The sequence below is a fragment of the Eptatretus burgeri genome, chromosome 9, assembly GCF_056783735.1.
Source record: "Eptatretus burgeri isolate ZD-2024b chromosome 9, Ebu_testis_v1, whole genome shotgun sequence".
NCBI lineage: Eukaryota > Metazoa > Chordata > Myxini > Myxiniformes > Myxinidae > Eptatretus > Eptatretus burgeri.
Genome location: NC_140969.1, coordinates 50967218 through 50984165, shown reverse-complemented (window position 1 = coordinate 50984165; position 16948 = coordinate 50967218). Strand labels below are relative to the sequence as shown.

At 42.7% G+C, this 16948-nt stretch overlaps 1 protein-coding gene across 2 annotated transcripts in view; it reads right to left on the bottom strand.

Annotated features, from left to right (window-relative positions):
- The window catches only part of LOC147020118 (regulator of G protein signaling 20-like), a 195137-nt gene that overhangs the window by 115612 nt on the left and 62577 nt on the right, over positions 1-16948 (bottom strand). The gene's annotated exons all lie outside the window — the stretch shown is intronic.

Here is a 16948-nt window from a genome sequence, read left to right as displayed (position 1 = left end):
GTGGAGAAATGGAGTATTTTTGCTGTGCTCGACGTTACGAGTTCGTTTTAACTTCGATTTTAATTTTGTCTTCGGTTTTTGCGATCGCTTAGGACGCTTGACACTCGGTTGTCAAAATTCTGATAAAAAATCGGATGTTTTGGAGACGTTTTAAGATTGTATAAAAAATATTTCACTCGCCCCGTCATGGCTCGTCACGTGGTGCAGCGCGCTCAAGCGGACGCATCGTTGAGTCGCGTAAAGGTTTTGCCTGTGCGCGCTGACGGTGTTTTCGATAAAGATTGTGTTTAAAAGTCATTTTTTATCCCAATAAAGGTTATCGTCGCATTCCTGACCCGCTAAGCCGTCGAATTACAGTAGACTAGATGTAAGTCGGCAGCGTGTAACTCGTCACTTCGCCTAAGTCGGCAGCGTCAAAAAGTCCCGAATTTATCTCATGATAAATCCCTTTGAATAAAGGGTCATCCCTCTGTAAGTCGTCATCTCTAAGTCGTCACTTCGTCTAAGTCGTCAGATGTTGTCCATTCCCACGTAATGGAAACTCAAGTAAATTACCACTCCTAACTCGTCACACGGAACTGCTGCCTCGTGAGAAGCCCGATTTCATGGAATCGTGATGCTCACTCATTGGTTTACACCGCCAGTGATAGGCTATTTATAACTGCGTACACACGTTGATCGCACTGCAGGCAGGACAATGGCGACTAAGCGTAAGCTTACAACTAAAACCTAGCAAGAAAAATACGACATTATCCAGTTTTGCAAGGCAAATCCACTGATGAAGAAAACAGACATAGCTGAGAAGTTGGACATCAAACGGCAGACATTGAATGATTTCTTGAAGAATAAGGGCAAGATATTTGGACAAGTGGAGAAGATCGTGAGGCCGGTGGGAAGTGTGAAATGCGTGAAATGTGTGTCCTTTGAAGATGTCGATGACGCGCTCATCATCTGGTTTCGGCAAATGTCGGCTCAGCCAAATATTCGGTTTCGGCCGATTCGGCCAAATATTCAGCCGATACTGTCTTTCGGTGGAGGATTGCCCAGCCAACATCATGGAATACAATGACCGGTTTGAATCCTTTCTCATGCACCAGATGCCCAAGAGTTTGAGGCAAACATAACGGATTACTTCGCGAAGAAGTAAAGGATCGATCGAGCTTAGTGTTGAAGTCCGATCATGGTTTTATATTGGCTTGTTTTGTACATTACCGCACTCACTTACACATAGGCATTGAGTGGTAATCATCATCACGATGACTGTGTGTCATGTAATTTGTCACCATACCATCACCGATGGTATACGAGTTATCTTACAGAGTTGTTCATTATCTTTACTTTTGAAAAACTGATTCATGAATTCCATCTTTGCTTGATCACTTTCCAACTCACCAACTCACCCCCACCTATGCCCCGAGGATTTTGTTTTCCTTTTGGTACAATAGCCGGCTCTCACACATATGTGTCCAGGCCACGCGCGACTTCATCCTTCACCCCACAGTCATCATGAATGTTCGCATACGCGTAAGTCGTCACATTTCTAAGTCGTCACTTTTTTCTCGGTCCCGATGGTGACGACTTACGCCTAGTCTACTGTATGTAAAGATTGTTGGTGGATGGCCCAATATTACGGTTTTGTGACTTTGATAAAAAAAAATAGTAAATAATTGCGTGGAGAAATGGAGATTTTTGCTTTGGTCGACGTTACGATTTTTGATGGTTTGGTACAGAATCATCGTATAAACTTCTGGTTTGCGTCGCTCCCTTCTCTCGAGACAGCTTTTATTAGACAAGGTCAGAAGTCAAGTTGACGATTTCGTAAGTACCAGTCTATGACTGCTTGTTTGTTTGTCTTGTCTGTGTGCAGGATATCTCAAAAAGTTGCGAACAGATCCTGATGAAATTTTGTGGACAAGTTCGGTGTGTGACATGGATGAAGTGATTAGATTTTGGTGAAGATCCGGATCCGGATTCGCCTACTCGAATTTTAAACGTGATTCTTCACCATTGAGAGATGGGGCCAAAAACGATAGAGTACTGTATAGCATGATATCTCAAAAATGTTTTAGGCCCAACATGTTCTTGTGGATCAGGCATTATGTGGTGGAGGTATGCGCTCAAAGTGCCCTTCTAGTTTATCAAGAAAATCTTTGTGCCAACATTTCTAATTCTGAGCTTGATAATGTTATGACTACAGTGGTGAAGATAGTGAATTTTCTTGTTGCTTGATCTACCTTGATGCACAGGTAGTTTCAAGCTCTACTGGAGGAACTGTACAGTGCATACAAGGGCATTCTGCTTCACAGCAATGTCCGTTGGCTCAACCGTGGGAAAGTTTTGGCGCACTTTGTGGACTCCCTTGATGAAATTCAGATGTTTTTGTCAGAAAGAGGTCAAAACTACCCCAAACTGGTAAATGGCAAATGGTTCGTGCAAGTAATGTTTCTAACTGAAATCACCACACACCTACATGAACTCAACCTACGTCTGCATGGTGCAGGCCAAACTGTTATGGATTTTTTTTTGAAACATGGAAGGCATTTCTTGCAAAACTTGACATTTTTTTCTCAGGACAGACGCCTCGACTTTCTGCAATTTCCAACATCTTAAAGAATGATCGCACCGTCAGTGTTGCCACGACTGAAATGTACTTGCAAGAACTCGCATCAGAATTTTCTGTCAGATTTCAAGATTTCCAACGTTTTGGCCCAATGTTTTCTTTTCAAATTAAACCAGACAACTTTGATACCATAGACATGGATTTCACAGTGTTTCAATGGATGGGTGTTGTGGATTTTGAAATGCAGCTCATTGAGTTACAATGCTCAGGCTTATGGATTTCGAAGTTTAGGGATCTGCAGCACACACTTGAGGTTACCGAGATATCACGGGATCTCTATCCTGACCTGTTGGAAGTCCCTGCCTGTGAAATTTGACTGTTTGAAGAAAGTGGCATGTTCACTGCTCTCATCTCTTGGATCTGCACTCCTCTATGAACAGATATCTTGACATATTAAGTCAGTTCTCTGTCCCTGCTGGAGCCTGTTAATGACTGAACACTCAGAGGCTTGTGTGCTTCTTTAAGTGTCAAGCTAAGAGCCCGAGTTTGGAAAACTCAGCAAGGGAAATGAAGGGCAAGGATCACACTAAATGGTTACATCTTCCTTTTAATATATTGATTAATGAAGCTGCTAAAATGTAAGTAGGATTATTATTAATGTATAAAAAATATATACCATTGGCACACAGATCTGTAAATAAGAGTGAATAAGTTAATTCTTTGAATGTCACTTCTGAAAGGTTGCTGACCCCTGCTCTATGCCATCCTGCCAGCTATACAAAGAAGGAAAATTAAACAAAACTAGAAATGCATTCGAGGGAGGTATCGACCCATATCATTATGTTTCGTTTCCAAGAAGTCATGGTCATTTTGTGATTTGATAGTAATCAGAATAATATGAGTTTCCTTGCAACATTAAAAGTTGAGAGAGGAGCTTCAATGCAAGAGCAGACCATTCAGTCAACAAATTTGTGTGATGGTTGCCAACCTACGGTTGCTTGTCTATGCTCTATCTTTGTTTTGAAATGCTGAACGTCAAGCAAGGAAGCAGCTCGTACCATTTTTGAAGATTTTGGTAAGACACGGCTTGGGATCGAGCCTCCCAGACTCAGTGTTGACATGCTAACCACTATGCTAACAAGTCTGGTGTGCGTGTGTGCGCATGTTCGTGCTTGCGTGCATGCGTGTGTGTGTGTGTCCTCCATAATGATCTGAAGCTTTGCATGTATACGGAGGGAATTCCAAGGTAGTGCATAAATGAAAATTGGGTGATTGGGTTGATTTTACCACTTCTTTTGAAGATAATGAACGGCCATATTTAATTATCCATTATCAAGGCGTCATCCTTGGTTAGCCCTCCTGAGTCAGCCCTCTCTCAGCTTGCTCGGGTCTTAATTCACCATTTCGTTTGGTATGCTCAACAATGCCTTGACTTGGAACAGGCCGCAACTGTTTCTTAGCAATAAAATGCTCATGAATTTTATTTCTTCCACTTTGTTCACACATAACATCGAATGCTTGATCCTCATCCATCCGAATCGCTGGAAACATCAAAATGCTTATAAACGCCCCGAGATGCCAGTGTTCATGGCTTTATTTCATTTCTGCATGCGATAAACTCTAGAATCTGTGAATGTGAGCTGAATTTCAAAGTTTAAACTGCAGAATCGACCTTGGCAGCAGTTATAACTGCCTAAAAAAAGAAGTGTTTAATTTGTCCATTTCGGTCATTGTTTGACATTATGGGCATCTCCAGGTGATGCTTGTTATCACAGATCACTGATCGCTTGCCAAGCCAGCACCGTCATATTAAACACCGTTCGGAGTGTCAAACAATGTGTGAATTGGACAAACGAACAATTTTTTGGGGGCATTTGGAACTGCTGCTAAGGTTAATTACACCCATTAAATTTTGAAATTCGGTTCAGGTGAAGGGATTCTCGAGCTTATCACATTTCAGCTGTAATGCTTGTAAATGTCAAGAGTTTTATTCACACATTATTTGATACTCTGGTTATCTCCAGATGTGCTCAGCGGTGGTTATCACTGTGCGGTGTTTATCTGCAGGCAGTGTTTCTCGTATGACTGATAGAAAATGGATTTCAGACATTGTTTTGTTTCCATCTTCACTGTTATTCTATGCAGAATCATTTTGATGAGATAGTATGAATCATAATTGATGCTCCACCACACGTCTGCCTTCCCTTCCTCCACCCTTCCTCACTTGCCCTCCTCCTCTGTCTCCCTCCCCCTTGTTATCTCCCCCCACCTTCTGCCCCCCTCCCCACCCCTTAGTATTCTTGCCAGCGAAGCGACCGGCGGTACTCGCTCGTATTATACATTTAACGTTCCTGGGTGGCCTCGAACTACCCTCCTCTTGATTTACAACAAAACGTCCTAATCGATTGTGCCTAAGGCCCAAGTCACATTTGCCTCGGCGGCCGTGGGGTCTCCAAAATCTACGGCCACTAGCAATTGTATGGCGGCCGGAGTATTTCCACGGTCACACAATGTAGCAGTCACATATGTTTTTATTTTTTGGGTAGCCGCACGGCGTATTTAAAAATTGTTGAAACCAAAAACGTGGGGTTGCCGTACGGTCTTTGATTTGGTGTCGCACGGTGACCTTAAGGGGGCCCTGCGGCGGCCATAGAATTTTCAAGGCAGACACAAGGTAGCCTCAAGGTGCCCGCAAGGCGACTGCAGGGGGGGCCCTAAGGCGAACGTACGGCCAGACGGACGGTAACGAGTGGGTTCATTTTTTTTAATTTTTATTTTTTACCAGTTTTTTTTTTTTCGGCTAGTCGAATTGCTACGGCGAACGTAGAAATGAAAAAAGTTATAACTCTGCGTTATAATTCCACGGCGACCCCTACAGCCTGTAAAAGATAGCGAAACGGCATAGGGCCACCCTGAGGCCACCGCAGAAACTCTGCGGCCGCCGCACGTTTGTCATTTTAGAGGGCGTACGGCCGCCATATTCTCGCCGTAGAGCAAATGTGACTTAGGCCTAAGCGACAGAGACCAGTTGGTGGATGTGAATGTACTATATAAAATATTTTGGCAGTCAACTAATTCTCTGCATGCATGTTCACAGGATGTAGACATAACAATTTTCATCCTTTCTGTTCTTTCTCAAATTCCAACTTGCAATTTTAATTTATAATGGAGTATTAAAATTTGTTGGCTTGTGTATTAATGTTTCATTTTACTATGAATTGATTTCGCTCAAATTATACAAACACTCAATGGACAAAAGTATGCGAAAACCCCTTCTAATTAGTAGATTCGGCTATTTCAGTCACACCCATTGCTGACAGGTGTATAAATCAAGCACACAGCCATGCAATCTCCATAGACAAACATTGGCAGTAGAATGGGCCCGACTGAAGAACTCGATGACTTTCAACGTGGCACCGTCACAGGATGCCAACTTTCCAACAAGTCAGTTCAACAAATTTCTGTCCTGCTGTAGCTTCCTCAGTCAACTGTAAGTGCTGTTATTTTGAAGTGGAAACGTATATGAGCAACAACAGGTCAGCCACAAAGTGGTAGACCACACAAGCTCACAGAACAGGACCGCCGAGTGCTGAAGTGCATTGCGGGGAAAAATCGTCTGTCGTCGGTTGCAACACTCACTACCGAGTTCCAAACTGCCTCTGGAAGCAACGTTAGCACAAACGCTATTCGTCGAGAGCTTCCTGAAATGGGTTTCCATGGCCAGGCAGCCGCACACAAACCCAAGATCACCAAGAGCAATGCCAAGCGGTGGCTGGAGTGGTGTAAAGCTCAGCACCATTGGACTCTGGAGCAGTGGAAACTCGTTCTCTGGAGTGATGAATCACGTATCACCATCTGGCAGTCCAACGGACGAATCTGGGTTTGGCAGTTGCGAGGAGAATGCTACCTGCTCGAATGCATAGTACCAACTGGAAAGTTTAGTGGAGGAGGATTAATGGTCTGGGGCTGTTTTTCATGGTTTTCGTCTCAGTCCTTTTGTTCCAGTGAAGGGAAATCTTAACGCTGCAGCATATAATGACATTCTAGACAAGTCTGTGCTTTTAAATTTGTGCCAACAGTTTGGGAAAGGCCCTTTCCTGTTTCAGCATGACAATGCCCCCATGCACAAAGCAAGGTCCATACAGAAATAGTTTGTCGAGATCGGTGTGGAAGAACTTGACTGGCCTGCACAGAGCCCTGACCTCAATCCCATCGAACACCTTTGGGATGAATTGGAATGCCGACTGCGAGCCAGACCTAATCGACCAAAATCAGTGCCCGACCTCACTCATACTCTTTTGGCTGAATGGAAGCAAATCCCCACAGCAATGTTTCAACATCTAGTGGAAAGCTTCCCCAGAGGAGTGGAGGCTGTTATAGCAGAAAAGTAGGGGATGGGGGGGGGATCAACTCCACATTAATGCCCATGATTTTGGAATGAGATGTTGGACGAGTAAGTGTCCACATACTTTTGGCCATGTGCATGTGCTTGGGATACCCATGTGCAGGTCATGAGTGCAAAATTTATGAATTTGGCCCCATCCTCCTCCTCACCCCCCTCCCCCAAAGAATGAATGGGGAGACGACACTGATATTATGGTGTATATTATATTAATATTTGTGTAGCTGTGTTGGTACCTTTATAAAGGCTCTCACTTATTGCTCTTCAATCGTCTCACTTATTCTGGCTTCTGACTTTGATTTTCTCTTCTGGATTAGTTTCATCTCTTTTTACTCCTTGGTCACAGCTGATGTTGATGTGAATAGAGATCACCTGACCTGCAAAAGTCACCTCTCCCTCTCATCTTTCGTCTCTTGAGCTCTTTGTGCCTTCTTCTCTTGGTGTGCTTCCTTGGCATGTGACCATTGCGAGCAATATATCTGTGTATTTGCCTCCATGTCAGCAGAATAACTCGACAATACGAGCATCTAGAATCAGCAAGTTTTGCACAGAGCTTTATGTTGTACACACAGACACGATTATCCAATATTGCACTCGCACACTGGCCTACGGCCATTGCGTGAGTAAATACAGTCCTGTATTAAATGTAATCTTGCATTACTCCTTGTGAGCTGAAAGTTGAACTCGCCCGAGACATTGGTTCACGATCTGAATGTCTGTGCCAAATTTGGTGATTCTCGCTGCTCTCGGTATCTGTTATTCTGCTTACAAACAGACCATAAGTCCATGAAATTTGGCCTATGGCTCATGAAAAAGGTTTTGAGATGGCATAGAGTTTGTCAACAATCCTGATATGCAATAGCACAGGTCTATACAGAAATGTAGCACACAGCCATGCAACGATTTTCCTGCCATCGTAATATGCTATGATAGAGATGTTGCATTCCCTCGGGCTAATCTTTTTTTTTCCAGTTCTGGAGAACAAATACCATTGTTTGAGTGAATTTTAATAAAATCATAAAATATGTTTTGCAGTCTATGGAAAGCAAAGTTCACTCAATGTGATTTTTGTACCATTGCATCCAAATTATTCACAAACATAATCATGTGATTGAATGTAACAGTCAAACGATTTCCTTATCGGGCATCCCAAACCCAAGTGATGTGTTAAGAGAGATCATTTTGCATTAGTAATAAAAGAGCTATGTAGTTTAGAGGTGGCATCATACTAGTGGCTTTTCTGATTGAGAATGTCTCCAAAAAGATGTTCTACCATCACTAATAATTTCTATGTTGTCTATGAAGATCAGGTTTCTTCACAGATCAATTGTCATCTTCATCATACATCTCATCAAGCTTGAAGTTTGGTGGTGATGCAATGACACAAGTCTATGAAATTCAATATCTCCAGAGGTACATGTATTCCATGTTTCAGACGGGAACATCAAATTGTTGTGCAATCACGCTTGCATTTGCAACCGATGGCCTCAAATATATTGTTATGGACTCGGTCTTCCTAACAAGCGAGGTGAGATCACCGGAGATGAACTCCCAAGCGGAAGCATTCCACACACACGACTGGTTCCCACGATGTTCCCACACACATGACTTGCCAGGATATAATGCTGGACATGAAGATGCGCATAATAAAACATGAGGAGGGCCAGAAACTCAATCATTGCCCATTCTTCGTGAATATCTACCCCTTCAAAAAGTTAAGGATTTAGTATTTATTTGACACCAGCAAAGGTATCCGGCATTTCCCCTCCCTCCCTCTTCACACCCCACTCCCGTCCTCTAGACTCCCACCCCTTCTCCTCCCCCCTTCCTCTGGACTTGCACCCTACCCATTCCCCTCCCTCCTCCCACCTCCACTCTTTCCTTCCCTCCGTACACCTCCACCCTTCCCCTCCCTTCTCCCACAAAGATACCCAGTGTTGCTGAGCAACGCTGGATCCCTCCTTCTACCACTTCCCCTTCCTCCCTCTGGACTCCCACCCCAGCCATTTACCTTCCTTCCTCCCATCTCCACCATTTCCCTCCCTCCTCCCAGAAAGGTACTCAGCATTTCCTAGGATCTAATATACATCTACTGGACGACCACAATTAAGCACATATTTAAAGACAAACATTTTATTTTTCAAGACGCAAAATATTGAACAGAAATATCAACAAAATTGAACATATCATTCGAATGCTTTTCAGTGGACAATATTTAATGTTTTTCCATTAACGGCCAGAACATGTAAATTTTAGTTGTTCCAACTCTGGAGTTACCCACATATAGCTGACTATGTGAAAAAGATGTTCAAAATCTGTTGTGTTATCATACAATCGGAATGCGCTCTCCAAACAACTATATAAGTATATACGGATCAAAATAGCTTGTTTTTAAATTTTTGCAATTGAGTGGAAAATTTTCATAATAAATTAATGAAAATGCAAGTAGCAGTACATTCAAAGTACGCCGCCACCATGCCAAATAAATAAATAACAAATCCTCCAGCGTGCGACATTGCCGGGGTGCCTTCGGTGCCCGGCGATGCCGCCGTGCAGCACATGGAGACAGAATTAGGAGGGAGTGGTGTACAATAATTCATTGATTAATTGCATAATTAAAATAAATAATCATAAAATAATTGATTTCTCAATTGTCGAATATCATTCCTAAACCACCACTGTTTCATTAAAATCTGTAACTTTTTGAAAATTAAGCAATTTATCGTAAAATGAATAATTAATTGATCAATGAATCAAAAATACCCTTCACAGCCAAATCACTTGGTCACTGTCGTATCCAAATATCAATTTCCAAACTCAAAGTGCCTGAGATATTGCCCAGATGAGAAAGAAAATAAATCGATAATAATTAAGTAATTAATTAATTGATTAATCAAAAAAATTCCTGTTTTTGCCAAAGCATGTCTTCACTTTTGGCCCCAAATTTCAGCTTCCTAGCTCAAAGGATGGCTGAGATTGCCTAGACAACAACCAAGAAAACAAACGGAGTGAAAACAGTATTCCCTTCCTTCGGTGCCCGGTGATGATGTCATACATCGCCTGGATGTGGAATTGGGAAGGAGTGGTGTACAATTTTTACAATAACATACTATACAAAGGGGTCTGGTCATGTTTTGTTTTTTTTGATTTTTTTTTCCTGTGCAGCACAAGGCTGCGAGTGGCATCATTGACTGAGGGTGCAGCAGTGCCTCTGTGGGTTATACAGTGCCCCCTGCAAATTAGAGCAGTAATTTGGACAGGATGCCAGAGCTAGCTTCCCTACTCTTTTTGAAGGACACAACACCCAGTTTAACATCCATCTGAGGGACTGCATTCACAGTGATTAATCACACTGCCTGTGAATCACTGGGATGACAGTTTATAGCTGAGTTGAGATTTGAACCCAGGCTAGACAACTTCGACCTCCCGGCCATCTTGCCAGCCAGAGAAGTAACACTCTTTGTGTTGACATTATAAATCTGTGGCCACCATTGCAAGACCTGGATGTCACACTGACTGAATCAGTACAAAGGAAACCTGAAAAGTACACATGAAAGAGTGACGTTCCTAGTTCTCAATCATTGGCGAAAAAAAGTAAATTGTTGAGATGGACAATAAATTACGTATCACCCAGCAAGCACACTGTGATACATTTACGATGACCAACAGAGACTTCATTAATTTTTCATCTCAAAAGTAAATTATTTTGCCCTCCAGCACATATAAACAGAAGTAAAAGACAAACATGTCAACAGAAGTGAAATTCAACACAAGTAAATGTCTGTAGTCTCCCATCATGCCTCTGTTGTAAGACTCAACCAGAAAATTCACACATTAAATAAACCTATGAAATATAAAACTAGAAAAAGAGCAATCGGTGATTGCAGACCATCGCCAGGACTTTTGTGTGGTATTTGTGTACTGGTGTGTTCCATAATTAATGAGACTTAATTAGAAATGCCACTTCATAACTGCTAGCAGTGATGACCAGGTACCAAGACTTCCTGCTTTGATGCAACCCCGCTTTGATTGGACACCTGACCCTGACCCATGACATTTTTTATTATTTATTATTCAATTGAATTCAGAATGGGATTAAAATTAATTCAATTAAAATCAAATGGAAGACCAAATAGGTACAGTCCTGCATTGGAGTAATGAGAAGGAACCCAAACAAGCAAAAAGCAAAGATGAAGTCATCAGGAGGAACATTGATAGGATTCACATTACAGCTGCAAATCCTCCACCCTCAAACCCATCCAGGCACAGCCAAGTGAGCCTTATTCAAAAATAATAATGATAAAACGAACACAGACACAAAAAAATCTGGCTGCCAGACCATGTGTCCAATCAAGTTTAAATTTAAAACTTGTACTCCTCATCACTCCTGGATCATAATTGTGAAGTTTCACGTCAATTGATTAAGCAGTTCCAGAGAAAACGATGAATCTTTTTCTTCAATCCAATATGGCTGCCAAACCATATGACCTATCAATTATTCCTGAACAAACTTGTACACCCATGGCTTGGGGAACATTTGTGTGAAGTTTCCCCTTAATCTGTCCTGTCTTTCTGGAGAAGGTGATTTTTTATAGGTTTTTGGGTCAATCAAATATGGCTGCCAAACCATGTGACCTATGACATCATATGTGTGAACCCTTTGTTCCTCATGGATAGGCGGTCAGAAGTGTAAAGTTTTGCCTCGATCTGTTCAGCCACATCAGAGAAGATTTTTGAAGGTTTAAAAAAGCAAAAAATAAAAACAATATGGCTACCGATGATGTCATCCAATTTTTTTCTGTGAACCTTTTTTATCCATAGATGACCCTCAAAGATTTTCATACTGATCAGATGTTGCGTTCGACATATGCATCTTTGACATCATAACAAAGGCATCTATGACGTCATAAAAATCACTTATTCCTCATGAGGAGTACTTTCCATGTGCCAAGTTTTCATTTTTTCCTTGGTTCAGTTTCAGAGATAGAGGTCCAAAGTTTTTCCAACATGGCTGCTACACCACGTGACATATGATGTCATCATTAAAACATTCTACACGAGTTGTCGCACCGATGGTGAAAATTTCATCTCAATCCGAGAAGCAATTGCGGAGAAAAACACAGAAGTTCTGTGCAGACAAACAAACAGACATAAATGCAATACCCTCTCCTTCCGCGAGAGTAATAACACCATGACAAACAACTTGCTGCTCTTTGTTTTTAAATGTGGGAAATGAACACGATGCTTATAAGCATATTAGTCCCAAGACACCATGCACTTTTACCCCATGACATTGCCTTGGTTTTTCGTCATTGATCCAATTCCTAACGCCCAGGCCCAGTCATCGCTGGTTTTTATCATGGACCCTTTCTGGAATGCAGGGGAACTCAGAGGCAGCGCACTCTCCTTTAAGCTGTCTGGGCTGGGTTTGCCTCTCAGCCAAAATATAAATTGCCATGTTTGTGTTTTGCAGATAGGGTGTTGTAGTAGAAACATTTAAAGCACCGTTTGCCTATTATGAAGATCGAGGTCATTCCGGAAACATAACCACTCGGCATCATCTTTGCAACTAGTTCCTAATGAGCTACAGTCCGTCAGGCTTTCCAAAAGTGGCAGTAAAACCCATGCTTGTAGTGCTTATTAGTAAAACCCCATATAAAGTTTAAACAACTCACAGACACTTTCTTTCACAAAGTGTACTTGAGGTACTTCAAAATATGACAAGCTCAAGTGTTTTTAAAGAAATGCTTCAAGGACTCAGAGGGGAGAAGAGAACATGTAGTGCCAATTGGATTCAAATGCAGTGTTGAGACTCTGCAAGCTATGTCTTTGTGTTTAATTGCAGAACTTGCAGAGCCTAGTGGTCAACTTGCTTTATGATGCGTTTGGAGAGAAAGATAGGTTGACTTCCCATTGTTCCTTTGTACTAGCTCAAGGAAATGCAAGGAGTTTCATGTCCAGAAAATGACAATTCTGCACATTCTTTTTTTGAACACAGAGTTGAGGCTCGAGGAAGAGCTAATATCATCACACTGAATGAATCAACAGGACAAAAGGAACAGAGAGGGGAAGGAAATGCCAACAGCAGAGATGATGGCCAAGATAGAAGGGGACTTGGACAAGCAAAGTGTGTGGGGAGGAATGGGGGGGGGGGCAAGAGAGGATGCATGGGGTGGACAATATGGATACAGAAGGAAGTTCTCAGGAGGGAAAATTGGAAATTTGGAAGGAGGAAGGATTGAGGTATGGTTCAGGCGGGGGGGTGGGGGAAGAGATTAAAAAGGGTAGAAAACATCATGGCTTTATATTGGGGATGATCTGAGATGGTGGTGAACAGCTGTCTTGAAGACTTGGAGCAAAGAATGAGAATGAAGAGTATGTGGAAGATGGTTCAACAGGCAGGAAAAAGAAAAACAACGATTTGAGTGGAGGTGAGCAGTGATCCTAGATTTAGATAGTTTCACCAGAAGAGGGTTGATGGCAAACCATGTGTGCCCTGCAGAAATGTGGGGGCGGACAAAGCATGAAAAGAGCAGAGGGTGCAAGACCTGAAAGGTGGTGGAAGAAGTCAGTGAGCCCACTGACCTGTCTGTGATGGCGAATTGATAAGCCCAGAGACGGCTTCATCACAGGAGATTCCAATAACATTAAAGGCCTTGGTTTCCAGTACGTCAAACTCAGCAAGTTGTGAGGCAGGGTAGCCAGCTCAAAAGGGAGAGCTGCAGTACACCATGACGCTACAGATGTAAGCTTTGTAGGTGGATTGGAGTTCAGGTGTGCCAAAGAAGGATTTTGTATGGCAGAGTATGCTCAGTTGGCGGCTGGCTTTGTAGGCTCACTTTGAAATGTGGTTTGCCCAAGAAAGATCATGACTGATAGTGAGACCCAGGAGTTTGAATGACTGGACTTCCTGAAGAGGATTGTTAAGAAAGTAGACAGGAGGGTTTTTATAAATGGTCCTTTCAGAGAGAGAGAGAGAGTGAGAGAGAGATAGTGAGAGTGTGATGCTTGTCAGGATTTAAAGATGCATTCCAAGTGTTTGACCAGCTTGTGATATTTTTATTTTCAAGGTTTGAAGAGAGGGAAGAGGCTGCAGCCTGCCTGTCTGAAGGATGAGAGATGGCATGGCAGAGGGTGGAGTCATCACCAAATAGATAAAGGTGATTTTTTTCCAGAGAGTAATTGAGATCATTAATGAAGATCACTAATAGGACTGGGTCCAGAACACTGCCTTGGCATGCTCCAGCCTTGACAGGGAGAGGAGATGAAAGGATTCTGTTGAGAGCCACACATTGGCTTCAAGAGTTGAGGAAGTCAGGAAGCCATGGGTGGAGTTGAACTTGGATACCAGAGGCAGAGAGTTTGGAGGGTAAGGTAGGATGCCAGAGTGTATCAAAAGCATGAGATAAGTCCAGAGAGACGGCCTTGATTTCACGCCTGACATTGAGGGCCTCCATGCATTGTTTGGTGAGTAGAAACAGAATTCCCTAGGTGGAGTGACCTCATGTGAAAACAAGTTGGTGATCCGAGATGATGATGTTGGAGAAAAGGAAAGATTTGATGATTGGAAGTAAGCTATGCCTGGTATTGGCTTAATGGTTAGGGTGGTGGGCTTGGGATCTTAGGATCCTGAGTTCAAAATCCTGCTTGGCTGTTGAATTAATACCAGGTGAGGTTGACAGCCTGCCATCCTTCTGAGGTAGGCAAAATGAGTGCCAGCTTGCTGGTATCCTGTGTTGGAGTGGTGACCTGTTTATGATTGTGACCAATAGACCAGGAGACTGCTTCGGCAGCACCAATGCTCTGCACAAAGTACGGTCCCAATGGATGGATGGATGTAAGGTGATAGTTCTGTCGGTAAAGGAATTTGTTTTTGCACCTTTTTTAGATAAAGCAGTGATGTTGGTCGATTTCCAAGCAGATGGAAGGTGAGAGCACAAATGGACAGGGTGAAAAGGGCAGATATTGGATGTGTGAGAGCAGCAGAGCAGATTTTTAGGATGCGTGAGCTGATGCTGTCTAGTCGAGGAGCAGAGTTAGAGTAAAGTTTTGAAAGAACCTTCCCCACCTTCTCAGGTGCATAAGATGCCGATTCTAGGAGAAGTTGCATTAGGGTTGGGTAGGGTTATTAACAGCTCAGTCTTCTCACGAGCGGAGTCGGTTATGGTGCCATTCGAAGAGAGGGCAAGGATAGAAGGGGAGCATATACCAGAGACAGAACTAACAAGGCACCATCAGGTTTTAGATGAGGGAGAGAAGTTTGAAAGTTCATTCTTGAGGTTGGACAGATGTTGTTTTCTGGCTCTCCTGAAAGTGGAGACACACATGTTTCGGACTTTTTGGAATACACTGAGATTGACCGGTCTGATTAGCCTTCCAAGAAAGGATTAAACATAAAGGAGAGTGTTGAGGTGTGCAATCAGATTGGATTTTGGAAATTTAACCATTTGGGGATTACTGGAAGATCACAGACATTCTGGAGTTGTTGGTGAAGGTTGGAGGGCTGAGACAGCAGAGTGAGCTGAAAGGGAGAAGAGGTAGTAAATAACAGAAGTCACTGATCTGACTATGATGCAAATGCAGCAGATCTTTTGCTTTGGCCTCATTGTGGGAGATTACAGTGATGAGAGCTTTTGATTCCACATAATTCAGAACAGACCAAAGTGCTGCTGGGATGCCAGTTGATGGGGGAGAAGAGTACTACATTGAACTATGAACAAAGGCTTAACAAACTTTGAGTAGTTCTGATTTTCCAAAAAAAGACATGGAATGACAGATGATACCCAGTCTGCAGCTGGCTTTAGAGGCCAGCTTTGCAACATGAGTGGCCTAGTGGAGACAGAAAGATGTCTCACAGAATTTCCAAAGGGCAAGAGAGGAACTGACATCATCAAGTGCAAAGTCGAGAGATTGGTGGTGGGCAGTTAGGATGATACAGGGCCAGGGAGTTCATGCAAGCATCCCAATGCTACAAAGAGAAGGGCAGACTCGCACTATAAATTACAATTACACAAATCTAAAATACTCTGAGAGCACTTTGCCAAAAGGTGTACTCTGGATGATGCAGAGGACGAACAACCTCCTTTCACACCCAAGACTGAATCGGAGCTTTCAGGCATCACTTCTGGCTGAGAGGTATCAGGGAAAGGTTGAAGAAATTGGATATTAGGAAAGCCAATGGCGCAGATGGAACAGGAAATCGAGTCTTGAAGGATTATCAGTCACACTGTACTTGCTGTCACATTGGCTGTTTTGCTTCTGCTCTTCCAAAGGAAAGTTCCCTGAAGTGTGGAAGATTGCAAATTTCATGCCCATCCATAAGAAGAACTCCAGGTCAGATGTAGAAAACTACTGTCCAATGTTTGATGATTACTATCAAGCATCAGTGAAGTGATGGAAGCATTTGTTAATTACAAACTGAGCAAGTACTGTACTTCTTCAAACGCAGTCTGATAAACTGATGCCAATTTGTATTTAGGCCAAGTCACTCAATAGCAGGTCTCCTCACATGCCTGAGTTGCCAGCCACATGTATGCCTTAACAACAGGTATGACATGAGAAGTGAAGGTGATTGCATTGTGCATTAAAGTAGCATTTGACAGAGTTTGGCATCAAGTGCCACGAGAGGGGTAAAAGGACTGTTGCTTCTCTGGATTGAGAGCTATCTCTGCGACAGAAAATATAGACTGTGGTTGGTGGTCAGATATCGACGAGGTGAGATATCATTGCCTTCATTCCACAAGGGTCAATCCTAGGACCGAACCTTTCTTGTCTTCATTGAAGGCATGACTGAGGGCCTAAGAAACGGGATATGTCTCTCCGCAGATGATAGTACAGATGATGGTACGCAGATGACAGTTTACTGCATCACTAGAGGAGATGACATGAATTCATATGTTTTATCACTCAACGAGGACGTCAAATGCATTAGCCAATGGGGATTGAGATGGAAAGTTCTGTTTGCTCCAGAGAAATGCAAATCCATG